Source organism: Salvelinus fontinalis, chromosome 13, assembly GCF_029448725.1.
Source record: "Salvelinus fontinalis isolate EN_2023a chromosome 13, ASM2944872v1, whole genome shotgun sequence".
Taxonomy (NCBI): domain Eukaryota; kingdom Metazoa; phylum Chordata; class Actinopteri; order Salmoniformes; family Salmonidae; genus Salvelinus; species Salvelinus fontinalis.
Window position 1 is genome coordinate 21,194,166 of NC_074677.1, and position 17,026 is coordinate 21,211,191.

Below are 17,026 nucleotides of genomic sequence, written 5' to 3' on the forward strand. Positions count from 1 at the left end.
TTACACTCAGGACACACACAACATGGTAAGACTGTGTTTAACACGCAGGACACACACAACATGGTAAAGCTGTGTTTAACACTCAAGACACACACAACATGGTAAGGCTGTGCTTAACACTCAGGGGACACACACACATACCATATTACAGTGGCACTGGTAGAAACAAAGCACTTTGACACTAAAAGCTGAATTTTTGCAATTAGTATAATGATGCATAATGACAGCCTTACATAATCCCTTCTCCATCCCCCCTCCTGTCTTCTACAAAAGTATGTGAAGAGAACAGTGCATTTAGGCAGTCCCACTTCTTCATAAATAACCAGAAGGAAGCAATCAGCCAGAGGAATGGCATCAAATCAACATGACTAATTTACTACCACCACTCTGGGCCAGACCATGGTGTTTATTTCTACTCTCCAAGTAGGAAGAGGGGGTCAGAAGGAATGCAGGAAACGCTATCTCACTGCTCTGCTACCCCTTCCAATTCCTCTTCTGTTTCCAAAATAAAGCAAACCCACCCTTCCATCAGAGGAGAAATAGCAGGAAACATTTAGCCATCAAGAAGTAAAGAATGACTAATTGATTATGCTAACGACTTCTGGAGAAAAGACCTGTAAAATAATGACTGTTCCTCTCATAAAGCTTCCTAGTAATTAGGACATGGTGAGTTAAGAGGCTGGAAGGCTTATAGGGCCCTACTTACCGTCAGCAGAGAACTTGGAGATGGCGATACTCAGAGTGAAGATGTTGCCATCTGATGAATATGAACAAAGACTGTCAGTAGGATCACACACACACACACACACACACACAAACACACACACACACACACACACACACACACACACACACACACACACACACACACACACACACACACACACACACACACACACACACACAGTATTTGTGCATGACACTTGCCGTCTTCAGACCATATCAAACACACAGGTCCCATGATGCCAGAGCAGGCGACAGATAGAGTTCAGTGCATCGGTGACTTGTTTGTAGTTAACAAAACCTCTTTCATAGAAGGGAAAACATGCCTTTTCAGAGTTGAGTAACAGGTGACCATTCACCCGGACTGCCTGCAGCCATTTTCTGCTGTGTACACAAAGATAATCTCCTTCAAAACATGAGAATCTCTAGAGGGGTTGTCTTCTCATCCGTACCATCTGCACAGTGCCTTACCCCATAACTGGTTACACTCTGCAGTAATTAGGCTTATCCTGCCAATCCTTTCAAATAATAGAGGTATGGAACAGCCTAATTATTCTACACTTGTAAGGACACCAGCTGTATCTAATGTATGTGGACATTAGTCTTATAGTATGACAAGAATAGGACGTACAAGTTCACCCAAAACTGCATAAATCAGAAAAGACAAACAAATCACTTCCAGGTCTCATTAATATACAGCACCTGCACCCATTTCATCCTAAAATAAAGGATCAATTAACTAAATCAATACAGCATTCCAGCATTCAATATAGCAAAACAATAATCCCATAACGCCCAAATAGCTTGTATCCCTGTAGAAGCCCTAGCACCGTAGAGAGGCAGGCTGGCAGACAGGCAGGTAGGCAGGCTGGGGGTTCATCTCACCTGTCATTGGTCCACACGGCCACGTGGTTGTACAGGTGGTTGAGCACCAGGTCCTTCCTAGACACACGGGCATCCATGGGGTACAAGTACTCAAACTACCGTGAATCCCAGTTCCACCATGAATGTTCGTTGTGTTCGATAACGTTAATCTTTATGTCCAAATACCTCCTTTTTGTTAGCGCGTTTAGTTCACCAAACGAAATTCACAAGGCGCGGGTACTAAGTCCAGACGAAAAGTCAATAAAGTTCCATTACAGTTCGTAGAAACATGTCAAACGATGCATATAATCAATCTTTAGGATGTTTTTATCATAAATCTTCAATAATGTTTCAACCGGACAATTCCTTTGTCTTTAGAAATGAAAAGGAACTGAGCTCGCGCTCACGGCCGTGCGCGAGACTTAGCTCAAGGCATTCTGCCTGACCCCTGATTTAAACAGCTCTTATTCGCTCCCCATTCACAGTAGAAGCCTGAAACAGCATTTTAAAGACTGTTGACATCTAGTGGAAGCCTTAGGAAGTGCAATATGACCCCATTTACACTGTATATTTGATAGGCCATCACTTGAAAAACTACAAACCTCAGATTTCCCACTTTCTGGTTGGATTTTTCTCAGGTTTTCACCTGCCATATGAGTTCTGTTATACTCACAGACATCATTCAAACAGTTTTAGAAACTTCCGAGTGTTTTCTATCCAGACCTACTAATACTATTCATATATTCGCTTCTGGGCCTGAGTAGCAGGCAGTTTACTCTGGGCACGCTTTTCATCCGAATGTGAAAATACTGCCCCCTATCCCAAACAGGTTTTAAAAAACTCTGGCACACCGCTTTCATCCTCTTCCACAAAATAAGGTTGAAGTCGGAAGTTTACATACACTTAGGTTGGAGTCATTAAAACTTGTTTTTCAACCCCTCCACAAATGTCTTCTTAACAAACTATAGTTTTGGCAAGTCGGTTAGGACATCTACTTTTTGCATGACACAAGTAATTTTTTCAACAATTGTTTACAGACACATTATTTCACTTATTATTCACTGTATCACAATTCCAGTGGGTCAGAAGTTTAAATACACTAAGTTGACTGTGCCTTTAAACAACTTGACATCATGGGAAAATCAAAAGAAATCAGCCAAGACCTCAGAAAATAAATTGTAGACCTCCACAAGTCTGGTTCATCCTTGAGAGCAACTTCCAAACACCTGAAGGTACTACGTTCATCTGTACAAACAATAGTACGCAAGTATAAACACCATGGGACCACGCAGCCATCATACGCTCAGGAAGGAGACGCATTCTGTCTCCTAGAGATGAACGTACTTCGGTGCGAAAAGTGCAAATCAATCCCAGAACAACAGCAAAGAACCTTGTGAAGATGCTGGAGGAAACAGGTACAAAAGTATCTATATCCACAGTCAAACGAGTCATATGTCGACATAACCTAAAAGCCCGCTCAGCAAGGAAGAAGCCACTGCTCCAAAACCGCCATAAAAAAGCCAGACTACAGTTTGCAACTGCACATGGGGACAAAGGTCGTACTTTTTGGAGAAATGTCCTCTGGGCTGATGAAACAAAAATAGAACTGTTTGGCCATAATGACCATTGTTATGTTTGGAAGAAAAAGGGGGAGGCTTGCAAGCCGAAGAACACCATCCCAACCGTGAAGCACGTGGGTGGTAGCATCATGTTGTGGGGGTGCTTTGCTGCAGGAGGGACTGGTGCACTTGACAAAATAGATGGCGTCATGAGGATGGAAAATTATGTGGATATATTGAAGCAACATCTCAAGACATCAGTCAGGAAGTTAATAACTTCTTGGCGCTAGGGGTCAGATTATTTTTAATTTTTTTAAATAACGTTCCCAAGGTAAACGGACTATTTCTCAGGTCCAGATCGTAGAATATGCATATAATTTACAGATTAGGATAGAAAACACTCCAAAGTTTCCAAAACTGTCAAAATATTGTCTGTGAGTATAACAAAACTGATTCTGCAGGCGAAAACCTGAGAAAATATAACCCGGAAATGATATATATTTTTTTTAATCTGTGTTTCCTGGCCAATCTTTCTTCCATTTAAAGGGGTATCAACCAGATTCCTTTTCCAATGGCTTCCTCGGGCTGTGACCAGGCTTTAGACGTAGTTTCAGGCTTTTATTTAGAAAAATGAACAAGATTTTTCAAAAGTAGTCACGTGTCCTCTGAATAGTTCCTGCGCGCGAGAGGGGAGCACTCCATTTTCCTTTTATCTCTTATTGAATAGGTTACGGTCCGGTTGAAATATTATCGATTATGTTTTTTAAAAGAAACCTGAGGATTGATTATAAAAAACATTTGACATGTTTCCACGACCATTACGGATACTTTTTGGAATTTTCGTCGAACGGAACGAGGCTGTAGTTTTCTCAACAAAGCGCGCAACCCAAATAGCGTTTTTTTGTTATAAAAGTAATATTTATCGAACAAAAATAACATTTATTGTGTAACTGGGTGTCACGTTCCTGACCTTATTTGCCTTTGTTTTATTTTGTTTAGTTGGTCAGGACGTGAGCTGGGTGGGTAGTCTATGTTATGTGTTTCTATGTTTAGGTTCATTGGTAATTAGCCTTATATGGTTCTCAATCAGGGACAGGTGTTTGACGTTTCCTCTGATTGAGAACCATATAAAGGTAGGCTGTTCACATTGTTTGTTTGTGGGTGATTGTCTTCCGTGTTTGTGTCTGTGCACCACACGGGACTGTTTCGTTTGTTCGTTCGTTTGTGTAGTCTGTACCTGTTCGTGCGTTCTTTGTGTTTATGTAAGTTCTCTAGTTCAGGTCTGTCTACGTTCGTTTTGTTGTTTTGTATTTTCTGAGTGTTTTCTGTATTCATTTTTTCCTTAATAAATTTCATCATGTCTGCATACAACGCTGCATTTTGGTCCGACCCTTACTCCTTCTCCTCATCCGAGGAGGAGGAATTAGACAGCCGTTACAGAATCACCCACCAACAAAGGACCAAGCGGCGTGGGAGAAAGCAACAGCGATCGCAGGATTCATGGACATGGGAGGAAATATTGGACGGAAAAGGTCCATGGGCACAGCCAGGAGAATATCGCCGCCCCAAAGAAGAGCTGGAGGCAGCTAAAGCTGAGAGGCGGCGATATGAGGAGGCAGCACGGAAACGAGGCTGGAAGCCCGCGAGTCAAACCCAAAAATTTCTTGGGGGGAGGCTCTCGGGGAGTGTAGTTGGGTCAGTCAGGAGACTTGAGCCAACTCCTCCTGCTTACCGTAAGGAGCCGGTGAGAGCGGAATTGGAGGTGAGTGAAGCAGAGACAGTAAAGGAGTTAATGGGGAAATTGGAGGAGAGAGTTATGAGGGATGTACTGGTTTGGTGCATGAGGCACGACATCCGTCCGGCTGAACGTGTTGGTGAGTTGATGTCACTGGGAACAGCTCTCCATACTCGTCCTGAGGTGCGTGCTAGCCGTCTGGTTAAGACAGTGCCTACACCACGCACCAAGCCTCCTGTGCGTCTCCAGAGTCCTGTGCGTCCTGTTACTGCTCCCCGCGCTAGCCCTGAGATGCGTGTCCCCAGCCCAGTACCACCAGTGCCGGCACCACGCACCAAGCCTCCTGTGCGTCTCCAGAGCCCTGTTCCTCCTCCACGCACTAGCCCTATGGTGCGTGTCTCCTGCCCATTACCACCAGTGCCTACACCACGCACTAAGCCTCCTGTGCGCCTCCAGAGTCCTGTGCGTCCTGTTGCTGCTCCCCGCACTAGCCTGAAGGTGCGTGTCCTTAGCCCGGTACCTCCAGTTCCGGCACCACGCACCAGGCCTACAGTGCGCCACAGCCGGCCAGAGTCTGCTGTCTGCCCAGCGGCGCCTGAACTTCCCGTCTGCCCAGCGGCGCCTGAACTGCTCGTCTGCCCAAACGGCGCCTGAACTGCCCATCTGCCCAACGGCGCCTGAACTGCCCGTCTGCCCAACGCCGTCTGAACTGTCCATCTACCAAGCGCCGAATGAACTGCCCGTCTGTACTGAGCCTGCAAAGCTGCCCGTCTATACTGAGCCTTCAAAGCCGCCCGTCTGTCATGAGCCTTCAGAGCCATCTACCAGAAAGGAGCCGCTAGAGCCGTCCGCCAGACAGGAGCAGCCAGAGCCTTCCGCCAGACAGGAGCAGCCAGAGCCTTCCGCCAGACAGGAGCAGCCAGAGCCTTCCGCCAGACAGGAGCAGCCAGAGCCTTCCGCGAGACATGAGCAGCCAGAGCCTTCCGCCAGACATGAGCAGCCAGAGCCTTCCGCCAGACATGAGCAGCAAGAGCCGCCAGCCAGCCAGGATCCGCCAGAGCCAACCAGCCAGGATCCGCCAGAGCCAGCCAGCCAGGATCCGCCAGAGCCTGCCAGCCAGGATCCGCCAGAGCCTGCCAGCCAGGATCCGCCAGAGACTGCCAGCCAGGATCCGCCAGAGCCTGCCAGCCAGGATCCGCCAGAGACGCCAGCCAGTCAGGAGCCGCCAGAGCTGTCCTCCAGTCATGAGCTGTCCTCCAGTCATGAGCTGCCTTCCAGTCATGAGCTGCCCTCCAGTCATGAGCTGCCCTCCAGTCATGAGCTGCCCTTCAGTCATGAGCTGCCCTTCAGCCATGAGCTGCCTTCCAGTCATGAGCTGCCCTTCAGTCACGAGCTGCCCTCCAGTCACGAGCTGCCCTCCAGTCACGAGCTGCCCTCCAGTCACGAGCTGCCCTCCAGTCATGAGCTGCCTTCCAGTCGTGAGCTGCCCTTCAGTCGTGAGCTGCCCTTCAGTCATGAGCTGCCCTTCAGTCATGAGCTGCCCTTCAGTCATGAGCTGCCCTCCAGTCATGAGCTGCCCTCCAGTCAGGAGCTGCCTTTCAGTCATGAGCTGTCCTCCAGTCAGGAGCTGCCCTTCAGTCACGAGCTGCCCTCCAGTCACGAGCTGCCCTCCAGTCACGAGCTGCCCTCCAGTCGTGAGCTGCCCTTCAGTCGTGAGCTGCCCTTCAGTCATGAGCTGCCCTTCAGTCATGAGCTGCCCTTCAGTCATGAGCTGCCCTCCAGTCATGAGCTGCCCTCCAGTCATGAGCTGCCCTCCAGTCATGAGCTGCCCTCCAGTCAGGAGCTGCCTTTCAGTCATGAGCTGTCCTCCAGTCAGGAGCTGCCCTTCAGTCACGAGCTGTCCTCCAGTCACGAGCTGCCCTTCAGTCACGAGCTGCCCTTCAGTCACGAGCTGCCCTCCAGTCAAGAGCTGCCCTCCAGTCACGAGCTGCCCTCCAGTCACGAGCTGCCCTCCAGTCATGAGCTGCCCTCCAGTCATGAGCTGCCCTCCAGTCATGAGCTGGCCTTCAGCCCGGAGCTTCCCCTCAGCCCGGAGCTGCCAGTAGTCCAGAGTTGCCCCTCTGTCCTAAGCTACCTCTCTGTCCTGAGCTACCTCTCTGTCCTGAGCTACCTCTCTGTCCTGAGCTACCTCTATGTCCTGAGTTATCTAGGGGGGACCGGTGTTAAGGTTCCTAGACCAGGGTCGGGGGCGAGGATCACCACTCGGAGGACGCTAAGGAGGGGGACAGAGACAGTGGTGGAGTGGTGTCCTCGTCCTGCGCCGGAGCCGCCACCGTGGACAGATGCCCACCCAGACCCTCCCCTTGAGGTTCAGTTTTGCGGCCGGAGTCCGCATCTTGGGGGTGGGGGTACTGTCACGTTCCTGACCTTATTTGCCTTTGTTTTACTTTGTTTAGTTGGTCAAGACGTGAGCTGGGTGGGTAGTCTATGTTATGTGTTTCTATGTTTAGGTTCATTGGTAATTAGCCTTATATGGTTCTCAATCAGGGACAGGTGTTTGACGTTTCCTCTGATTGAGAACCATATAAAGGTAGGCTGTTCACATTGTTTGTTTGTGGGTGATTGTCTTCCGTGTTTGTGTCTGTGCACCACACGGGACTGTTTCGTTTGTTCGTTCGTTTGTGTAGTCTGTACTTGTTTGTGCGTTCTTCGTGTTTATGTAAGTTCTCTAGTTCAGGTCTGTCTACGTTCGTTTTGTTGTTTTGTATTTTCCGAGTGTTTTCCGTATTCATTTTTTCCTTAATAAATTTCATCATGTCTGCATACAACGCTGCATTTTGGTCCGACCCTTACTCCTTCTCCTCATGCGAGGAGGAGGAATTAGACAGCCGTTACACTGGGAGTTTCGGGAGTGCAAACATCTGAAAATTATCAAAGGTAAGCGATTCATTTTATTGCTTTTCTGACTTTCGTGACCATGCTAATTTGGGGCTAGCTGTTGTAGCATTGATTGATACACTCACAAAAGCTTGGATTTCTTTCTCTGTAAAGCATATTTTCAAAATCTGACACGATAGGTGGATTAACAACAAGCTGAGCTGTGTTTTGGTATATCATATCACTTGTGATTGCATGATTATAAATATTTTTAGTAATATTTTTGAATTTGGCACCCTGCAATTCAACGGTTGTTTAGGGAAATTATCCCGTAATCGGGATCTGTGCACAGAAAGGTTAAAGCTTGGTCTTCCAAATGGACAATGACCCCAAGCATACTTGCAAAGTCAACGTATTGGAGTTGCCATCACAAAGCCCTGACCTCAATCCTATAGAAAATGTGTGGGCAGAACTGAAAAAGTGTGTGCGAGCAAGGAGGCCTACAAACGTGACTCTCTCTGTCAGGAGGAATGGGCCATAATTCACCCAAATTATTGTGGGAAGCTTGTGGAAGGCTTTCTGAAACGTTTGACCCAATTTAAAGGCAATGCTACCAAATACTAATTGAGTGTATGTAAACTTCTGACCCACTGGGAATGTGATGAAAGAAATTAAAGCTGAAATAAATCATTCTCTCTAATATTATTCTGTCATTTCACATTCTTAAAATAAAGTGGTGATCCTAACTGGCCTAAGCCAGGGAATTTTTACTAGGATTAAATGTCAGGAATTGTGAAAAACTGAATTTAAATGTATTTGGCTCAGGTGTATGTAAACTTCCGACTTCAACTGTATATGCATGTGCAAAATAATACATTATAATCATATCTCCAACTATTACATTACAAACTTAGAACACAGGTATATATACACAGGGGATAATGGGAAAGATGGGCGACACCTGGAGGGGGGTGGAGACAATCACAAAGACAGGTGAAACAGATCAGGGTGTGACAATTGGTGTCCTTTAGTAGTGGTTTCTTTGGGATATCGGTTACTGCTAAGGAGTACTGTCTACATTGATAGCTGTGCTTGCTGTGGATATTGTGAGGAAACCTGCACGGAACTGCTATACTCTGAGCCAGATGTTGTTTGGGGTCAAGTTTAACTTCTTATGGCTGTCTCTATTGCAATAATGTGTTGAAAAGGTCATATTAATAAGGAGTTATAATGCCCTCATTCTGCATCTACAGAAGCCTATTCCCAATAAATTAAATGACCATGTGAGAGTATAGAGTAGTGCATACTTGATCCCTTGAGGCGACGGTCCCTGTCCGTTGAGCACTCCCCCTGGAGGAAGTGAGCCACGGTGTCGTAGGCCGTGTAAATGGTTGAGTCAGACAGGGACTTGATTAGCCACTGCTGGTCCCATGGCAACCTTGTTCCTATAGCAACAAGCACACCGGACAAAAAAAAAGACCAAGAAAGAAAAACAATCAACCACCTTCTAGTGTGAACGGTAAGGGATATGCTTATCATATAATTACTGTGGTTTTACACACTGGGTCCTCCATTTAAATGGAAAACTGATCATTAAGCATGTGAAACATGTGTACTTCCTGTTGTTTGGCACATTATCTACTAAAACATGCTTCCTTATTCTGGGTATTTTGCCTCCAAGCAAATTTTACACCATCCCAAAATTCCCCAAAGCCTCTGGTCTCAAAAGATGTGTTCCTGGACGTGAGAGGTTATTTTCTGGAACCATTACATTCCCCCATCTCATTGTTATCTAATTATTAGAGATATAGAAATGTTTTTTGCACCCACCATGCGTCCTGTCCGCAATGGTCATGTGAGGTGAAATGTATATATTTTTGGGATGTGAGCACTCAGTGTGTTTGACCTGACGAAGTTCCGTTTCGGGCCCAGAATTTAGTCAGACTGTATGTTACTGGTAGAAATAGGCCCAGAGTTTAGTCAGACTGTATGTTACTGGTAGAAATAGGCCCAGAGTTTAGTCAGACTGTATGTTATAGGTAGAACTGGGCCCAGAGTTTAGTCAGTGTCACGCCCTGACCTTAAAGATCCTTATTATTCTCTATGTTTGGCTAGGTCAGGGTGTGACTCTGGTGGGAAAGTCTATGTTTTCTATTTCTTTGTTTTTGGCCGAGTGTGGTTCCGAATCAGAGGCAACTGTCTATCGTTGTCTCTGATTGGGGATCATATATAAGTTGTCATTTTCCTTTTAGGTTTTGTGGGATCTTGTTTTCCATTTAGTGTCTGTGCCTGACAGAACTGTTCGCTTTCGTTTTCGCTTTTGTTATTTTGTTTAAGTGTTTTTTGAATAAAAGGAATCATGAACACTTACCACGCTGCGCTTTGGTCTACTATTCCTACCACCAACGAGAGTCGTTACAGAAGATCCCACCAAAAACGGACCATACAGCGTGGCCAAGATGAATGGACATGGGAGGAAATCCTGAATAGAGAAGGACCCTGGACGCGGGTCGGAGAGTATTGCCGTCAAAGGGAGCAGATGGAGGCAGCGAGAGCGGAACGGAGATGATACCAGGAGTTAGATCAACAATGGAAGCCCGACAGGCAACTCCCCAAAAAATTTTTTGGGGGCACACGGGAGATTGGCGGAGTCAGGGTTTAAACCGGAGCCAACTCCCCGTGCTTACTGTGGGGGGTGTGTGACCGGAAAGGCGCCGTGTTATGCGGTGATGCGCACTGTGTCTCCAGTGCACATTCACAGCCAGGTGCGCTTTCGTTTTCGCTTTTGTTATTTTGTTTAAGTGTTTTTTGAATAAAAGGAATCATAAACACTTACCACGCTGCGCTTTGGCCTACTATTCCTACCACCAACGAGAGTCGTTACAGGCAGACTGTATGTTATAGGTAGAACTAGGCCCAGAGTTTAGTCAAACTGTACGTTACTGGTATAACTGGGACCAGAGTTTAGTCAGACTGTATGTTACTGGTAGAACTGGGCCCAGAGTTTAGTCAAACTGTATGTTACTGGTAGAACTGGTCAGTAAAAATCCTGGCCCTGCACAGAACATGCTTTGCTGTGACACCAAACTAACTCCGCTGATTATGTCCCATGACCCCCGTCCAAATTAACTCCACTGATCCTGCCCCATGACCAAACTAAAACTACTGATCCTGTCCCCTGTCCAAGGTAACTCCACTGATCATGTCCAATCTCCAAACTAACTCCACTGATCCTTTCCCCTGTCCAAACTAACTCCACTGATCCTGCCCCATGTGCCTGTCCCCCTCCTTACCCAGGGCATAGGTACGAGAGCAGGCGTGCTCCTGGAGCCAGTCCAGAGTGGCCTCAAAGTTCTTCCTGGTCTCATCACAGAACCTAAAGAGTGTGTGGTCACAGAGTGCCACCACACACTCATCTGCAGAGCGCGACATCACCTGCTTCTCTGGCTCCATAGAGATCAAAGCTTGGCCCTGGAACATTGGTAGAGGTCCAGGTTAGAACACACAAATGCATAACAAAGAAACGTATCAAACACATCAGTGAACAGCCCACGTCAACAACAGTAGCAAACAGCCCACGTCAACAACCATAGCAAAGAGCCCACGTCAACAACCGTAGCAAACAGCCCACAGTGTAAACAACAAACAATATAGTTAAACAGCATAAACATGAACACAATAAATACAGATTGGTGTGGTATCTGTGGCAGCGTGAAAAGCATGGGCATAGGTGAAGGAGTCCCAGTGCAGCACCATGGACAGCAGCACTCAGTTCAGCACTGCGGAAGACTGCACTTCGTTTAAAACCAGGCCAGCCGAAGACAGCTCCACAACTCCTCTCACCCAACACACATGGTACAGGATTACTAATCAGCACACTTGCAAGGCATTCCTTAATCAACTGACTGGCACAAGAGCGCTGGACTCTTGTGGCTGGACCTCACTCAGCTGGAGCAGTTAGGAAGACAGCCAGCCTACTCACACTGTGTTATCGCTCTCCTGCCACAGACTCTGCCAGTGAGGCCACATCGCCACAAGAGACTACAGGTGGCCGCCATCTTTAACCACCCTCTTGCCTGAACGGCTTGTGGACAAGAACTCCAGAGACGCTGAAAGCTAGAGTAAAAGTTTATGAACCTTGAACTCTGTTGTGTGTTTACTCTTTTTCCACTTGTGTAGTTGGGCACACCCCACTCTTCCCGACAGTATCAAATAATGGATTTCAACCAAGGTACCTTCTCCTCCATCATTGGCTTCTGGATGGGTTTATTGATGTCCTGCACTTTTTCGTCCCTTGTAGCATTCAACCTGCATGATCTGAGAGAAGAAGACAGTTCATTACAAACTATGTTGTTGACTTTTTTAAATATTATTCTAGGTTGTGGTATAGGTCTGCTGCACCTCTGTAGCCATAGCTGTCCTACGAGGATAAATAAAGTGGTATTGTATTACATGTATGCATAGTTGAGATGTTATGTGTAGCCATTAGGACTCACTCCTTCATAGAAGCCCTCGAGGTAGACCCTCTCCTTGGCCTCTGCCAGCTTCTCACGGTCATTCTGGCTCGGGATTGTCAACTGGTCACAGAACTGGAGGAGCCGACAGGTTCCCATAGCCAGGGATCTCAATGATGGGCAGATGGAGTAGAGCAGCGTGAGTACAAGGCACACAGTACACTGTCTGGTCATTTACAACAGAATAAAGGTTGCGAGAGGCAGTTTACCAGCTCAAAAGGTAAGACCATCTTGTATTTGATTCCATATTTTTCTCTCAGGCCCTATAAGAGGAATCCAAGTGATCTCCAATTACTTCATTGACCAAAACATATTTTGCAATGCATAGGCTAACTAATATAGACCAGTAGCCACAAACAAGCACAAAGTAAATACTTAAGTAGTACAGTTAAAGCATCACCTGTTTCTTTTTTATATCCCTGAGGGCAGCAATGTCATTGGGTGCATCGGACGGAACGCTGGTGACAATTCCAGTGCCAGGGTGTCACAAAGCAAGTGGACCAAAGTCACATGAGAAACAGAACCAACACCCAGAGGCACAAAAATGCCCCTGCGGTGTCCTCAGAGAATGTTTTCCCTCATTGCCTTCTCTACCAAACACAGGACATTGTGCATGAGCGAGAGAACAAAGTCATAGACATCTGCATTCTGACGTTTCAATTTAGTCAGACCATTTCAATGCAGATGTAAACCCCTGGAGCAAAACAGACCAAAATAATTCATTGTAATGACTCATAGCAAAAGAGGCAATCCAAGAGCAATGCTGTGGGAGTTGTGTGTAGCATCCCCTCAGGTCCTAAATCAGTAACCATCATCTTTTTACTTTATTTCAATGTTTACTGTGCTCTACAATGACTTATGCCTCCCTCACTTTAGCTCTTCAAAAGGAGGAAGGCCTCAAGCCCGATCTTGACGTGCTGGAGCAGAGACATCATGGGAAGCAATTAAGTGGTATTTGGAGCATTCTTGACTATTCCAATACCTTTGTCCTCCTTGATGGTGAACATGGGCAGAGCATAGATGGTCTGGTAAGATGTCAGCGGGTCACTAAGAGCACATCCAAGAATATCTTACGGAGAGAGTTAAAGGTGAGTGTGTGTGGTCACATGAGATGTAGTGTGTGTGTGTGTGTTTGTGTCAGGCTCACGTAAGTTGCAGCGTGTAAGTGTATGTGCAGATACTTAAACATAAGGATGTCATTTAAATGTACATCTCTTTCCCAGAACATCCATGATCCCTGTGACCTTGCCGTTCTTCTTCGTGAAGCCCTGGTAAGACATGTGTACTAGTAGACCTCCGTGTGTTGATGAACACGTCTCCACTGGTCGTCTCGAAGGCTATGTACTTGATGTCAGGATGGACCCAGCAGTTAGTGTGGCCAAACATGCTCTCTGTTCTGAGAGTAGCTGCCACCAAGAAGACGCTCTGATTTTTCAGGCCACTGCAGGGTTAGGGTTATCAGGGAAATAGTGTTCAGAAGAGTGCCATTTTATTTTTTTTGTAATCTCAAGCAGCAACCTGCTATAATCTGCTGTAACTTGCTATTAGGACAACCAACTTGCACCTTATGTCACAATTAACAACACAAAATTGATTGGTTACATCAATGAAAAAGTTGTTCCGAGTCTCATGCTACTAAATAAAATACAGTGTGTCGGGTTCACATAGAGTACCTTACTTTTGCAGGGTAGGGCTCGACAACCTTCATCTTAATGAGGGTGTAATCCTGTGGATCCCAAGAATGTAAAAACATTATGATTTTTTTTAATTTCACCTTTATTTAACCAGGTAGGCCAGTTGAAAACAAGTTCTCATTTACAACTGCGACCTGGACAAGATAAAGCAAAGCAGCGTGACAAAAACAACACAGAGTTACACATGGGATAAACAATCGTACAGTCAATAACACAATAGAAAAATCTGTATACAGTGTGTGCAAATGAAGTAATGAGGTTAGGCAATAAATAGTCCAATAGTGGCGAAGTAATTACAATTTAGCAATTTACACTGGAGTGATATATGTGCAGATGCGAATGTGCAAGTAGAAATACTGGTGTGCAAAAGAGCAGAAAAACAAAAACAAAAACAAATATGGGGATGAGTTAGGTAGTTGGTTGGATGGGCTACTTACAGATTGGCTGTGTACAGCTGCAGCGATCGATCGGTAAGCTGCTCTGACAGCTGACGCTTAAAGTTAGTGAGGGATATACAAGTCTCCAACTTCAGTGATTTTTGCAATTAGTTCCAGTCATTGGCAGCAGAGAAGTGGAAGGAAAGGCAGCTTAAGAAGGAGTTGGCTTTGGAGATGACCAGTGAAATATACCTGCTGGAGCGCGTGCTACGGGTGGGTGTTGCTATGGTGACCAGTGAGCTAAGATAAGGCGGAGGTTTACCTAGCAAAGACTTATAGATGACCTGGAGCCAGTGGGTTTGGCGACGAATATGTAGTGAGGACCAGCCAACGAGAGCATACAGGTCGCCGTGGTGGGTAGTATATGGGGCTTTGATGACAAAAGCTGCAGAGCTGTAGTCACACAACTCATTGAGATTATGTAGTGGTAAGAACATTTTACCTCTCCAGTCTGCCTGTCGTGGTCCATACACAGCTTTTCATCTTTCAGTGATTAGATGGTATACCTGCAAAAAGTAATGGCATGACAATGTAATAATGCTACATGGAAAATGCAGGGATATTCATAACCATTTCCAACAGCTTACCTTTTACCAAACTTAAATTTATTCCTCTCATTTAGGGCGATAAACTGCCACCTCACAAAGGAGTCGTAGAAAGGCTTCACAACGGTTGTGATGAAGGCGCGTCACGCCAGTACCACCTGTGATATAATCACCTTTTTTAATAACATTGTCAGCACCTGAAATACTTTTTCAAAGTGAACTAAAGCATGTTTGTTGCTCTGCATATTCAGGTCTGAATCTTAACTTGAGATCCACACACTTAACTTCCACAATAATTATACATTGATGTAAATGCGAGATTTGCAAGAAAATGTAAGTTATTAGCACAGATCTCGAGTTAGGAATCAGTTCTCATGAAACAAATGTATGTCTATTGGTTAACATCAGGCTTCCTGGTACTGTATAAGATAACATAAAGAAACAAGCTCAGTTTGATGGTTTCTTGTCATAATCAGTCACCTTTACACCCATCATCTTTTGGTCTTTCACAGCCTGGGGTGGGAAGTACTCCAGCCAGTGCTCCATGTTGGCAAACGGCACCATCTCTTTGTCACTCAACCCCAGAGACCACATAATGTCCCATTGGAACTTGGACTCTACAGCCTTTGCCACTGCTTTGCTCTGAAGATCACACACAAGAGATAAGTTACATTTTGAATTGTGCATTAAAGGAAACAATTTCCCCCAAGCTTACAAGTAGTGCAGAGGATCAATTGATATTTGCATAAAATGTTCACCTTTATGGCCTTATATTTGTCTTTAAAGATGAACTCATCTGCAAACTTGGGGTTCTCTTCCTCCTCATCAGTGAACCTCCATCTCTCACTTCAGCTTGCTTGCACAGGCCTGTGAATTAAGATGAATGTAACCTTCTTAAATAACAGCCGATCATGTATGATGTGCACAGCAAGCTTCCTGTACAATGCAACCCAAATGGAAATAGGCATTGCTTCCCTTTCAAGCAATGGAAACCAACAGCAAACTACAACGAAATAAAGAGCAATGTGTAAAATACATTTTTCACAGAGGATCTTGAAGGTAATAAGACCTACACTTAGTACATCTACAAGTCAAATCTATATATATCTTACTTCGAAAGGCAGAAAGTATGACTGAGATGCAGCCTTCCATTCAAGTAGGGGTGGGTGACAAAGTACTTGTTTTTTTGCTGTGAATGAAAGGGTGGTACATTAGGTTGGGAAAAGGGGGCGTGAAAACTAAAGTAGGGCATGGATAATCATAATAACAGTCCAAGTAGGCTTACTATGTGCTTTCACCAATAGTGGTGGGTGAGTCACAATCAAACCTTCTTTCCTTCTCCCATTTCTGTTGGATTTCCACCTCTATCTTTTGAGAAAGTCCAACTTTGCTGTTCCGTTTCGCTCCTAAAATGAATATGTATAATTAATTTAGATTGAAGACCAACAACATCCTTGTTCCTCATCAGTATTTCTGCAATCAGCAGTTTAAACAATAACAAAGATAATTCCCTGGTAAAAAAGTAAGGGATGGGGCTGGAGAAATGGAGCCACTCTCATATTCATAGACAGGGCTATGGATGTAAGGGCTGACCATCTAAATCATAGTTTTAACTGTGTTTTGAGGCTATATAATGTTTGTTTAGATTTACTTTGTTTACAAGCATTGGAGTAAAACGAACCTTCAGCACTTAGCTGTTGACATCTACAGCTCATTCACACAGCGCAGACTTCTGGGAAATGTAGTATAAGTGAGGGGCTCTTTCACGGTCAGCGCTAGAAGGGATCAGCTTTTGTCAAATTACCGTAAAAAATGTTTTTGCATTTAGCTAATCTTAACTTCCTTCTCCTGACCTGCTACGTTAATTACACTAACCTGCTGCGTAATTTCTCCTAACCTGCTACGAAAAATCCAATCTGACATTAATTTGTAAAAAACGGGATCCCTTCTGGCCATGAACCTCTTTCACAGCAGAAGGAAGCAGCCTACTGTACTTTCTCTGGAGTACGAAAACACAATCAGAATATTTCACACCAATATTTTTAATTTTTTTATTTCACCTTTATTTAACCAGGTAG

General features: G+C 45.2%; 1 pseudogene; it reads right to left on the reverse strand.

Annotated features, from left to right (window-relative positions):
• LOC129869121 (leucine--tRNA ligase, cytoplasmic-like) overlaps nucleotides 1-15,788 on the reverse strand; it is a 41,241-nt pseudogene extending 25,453 nt beyond the window's left edge.
• Nucleotides 15,789-17,026: the final 1,238 nt, after the last annotated feature.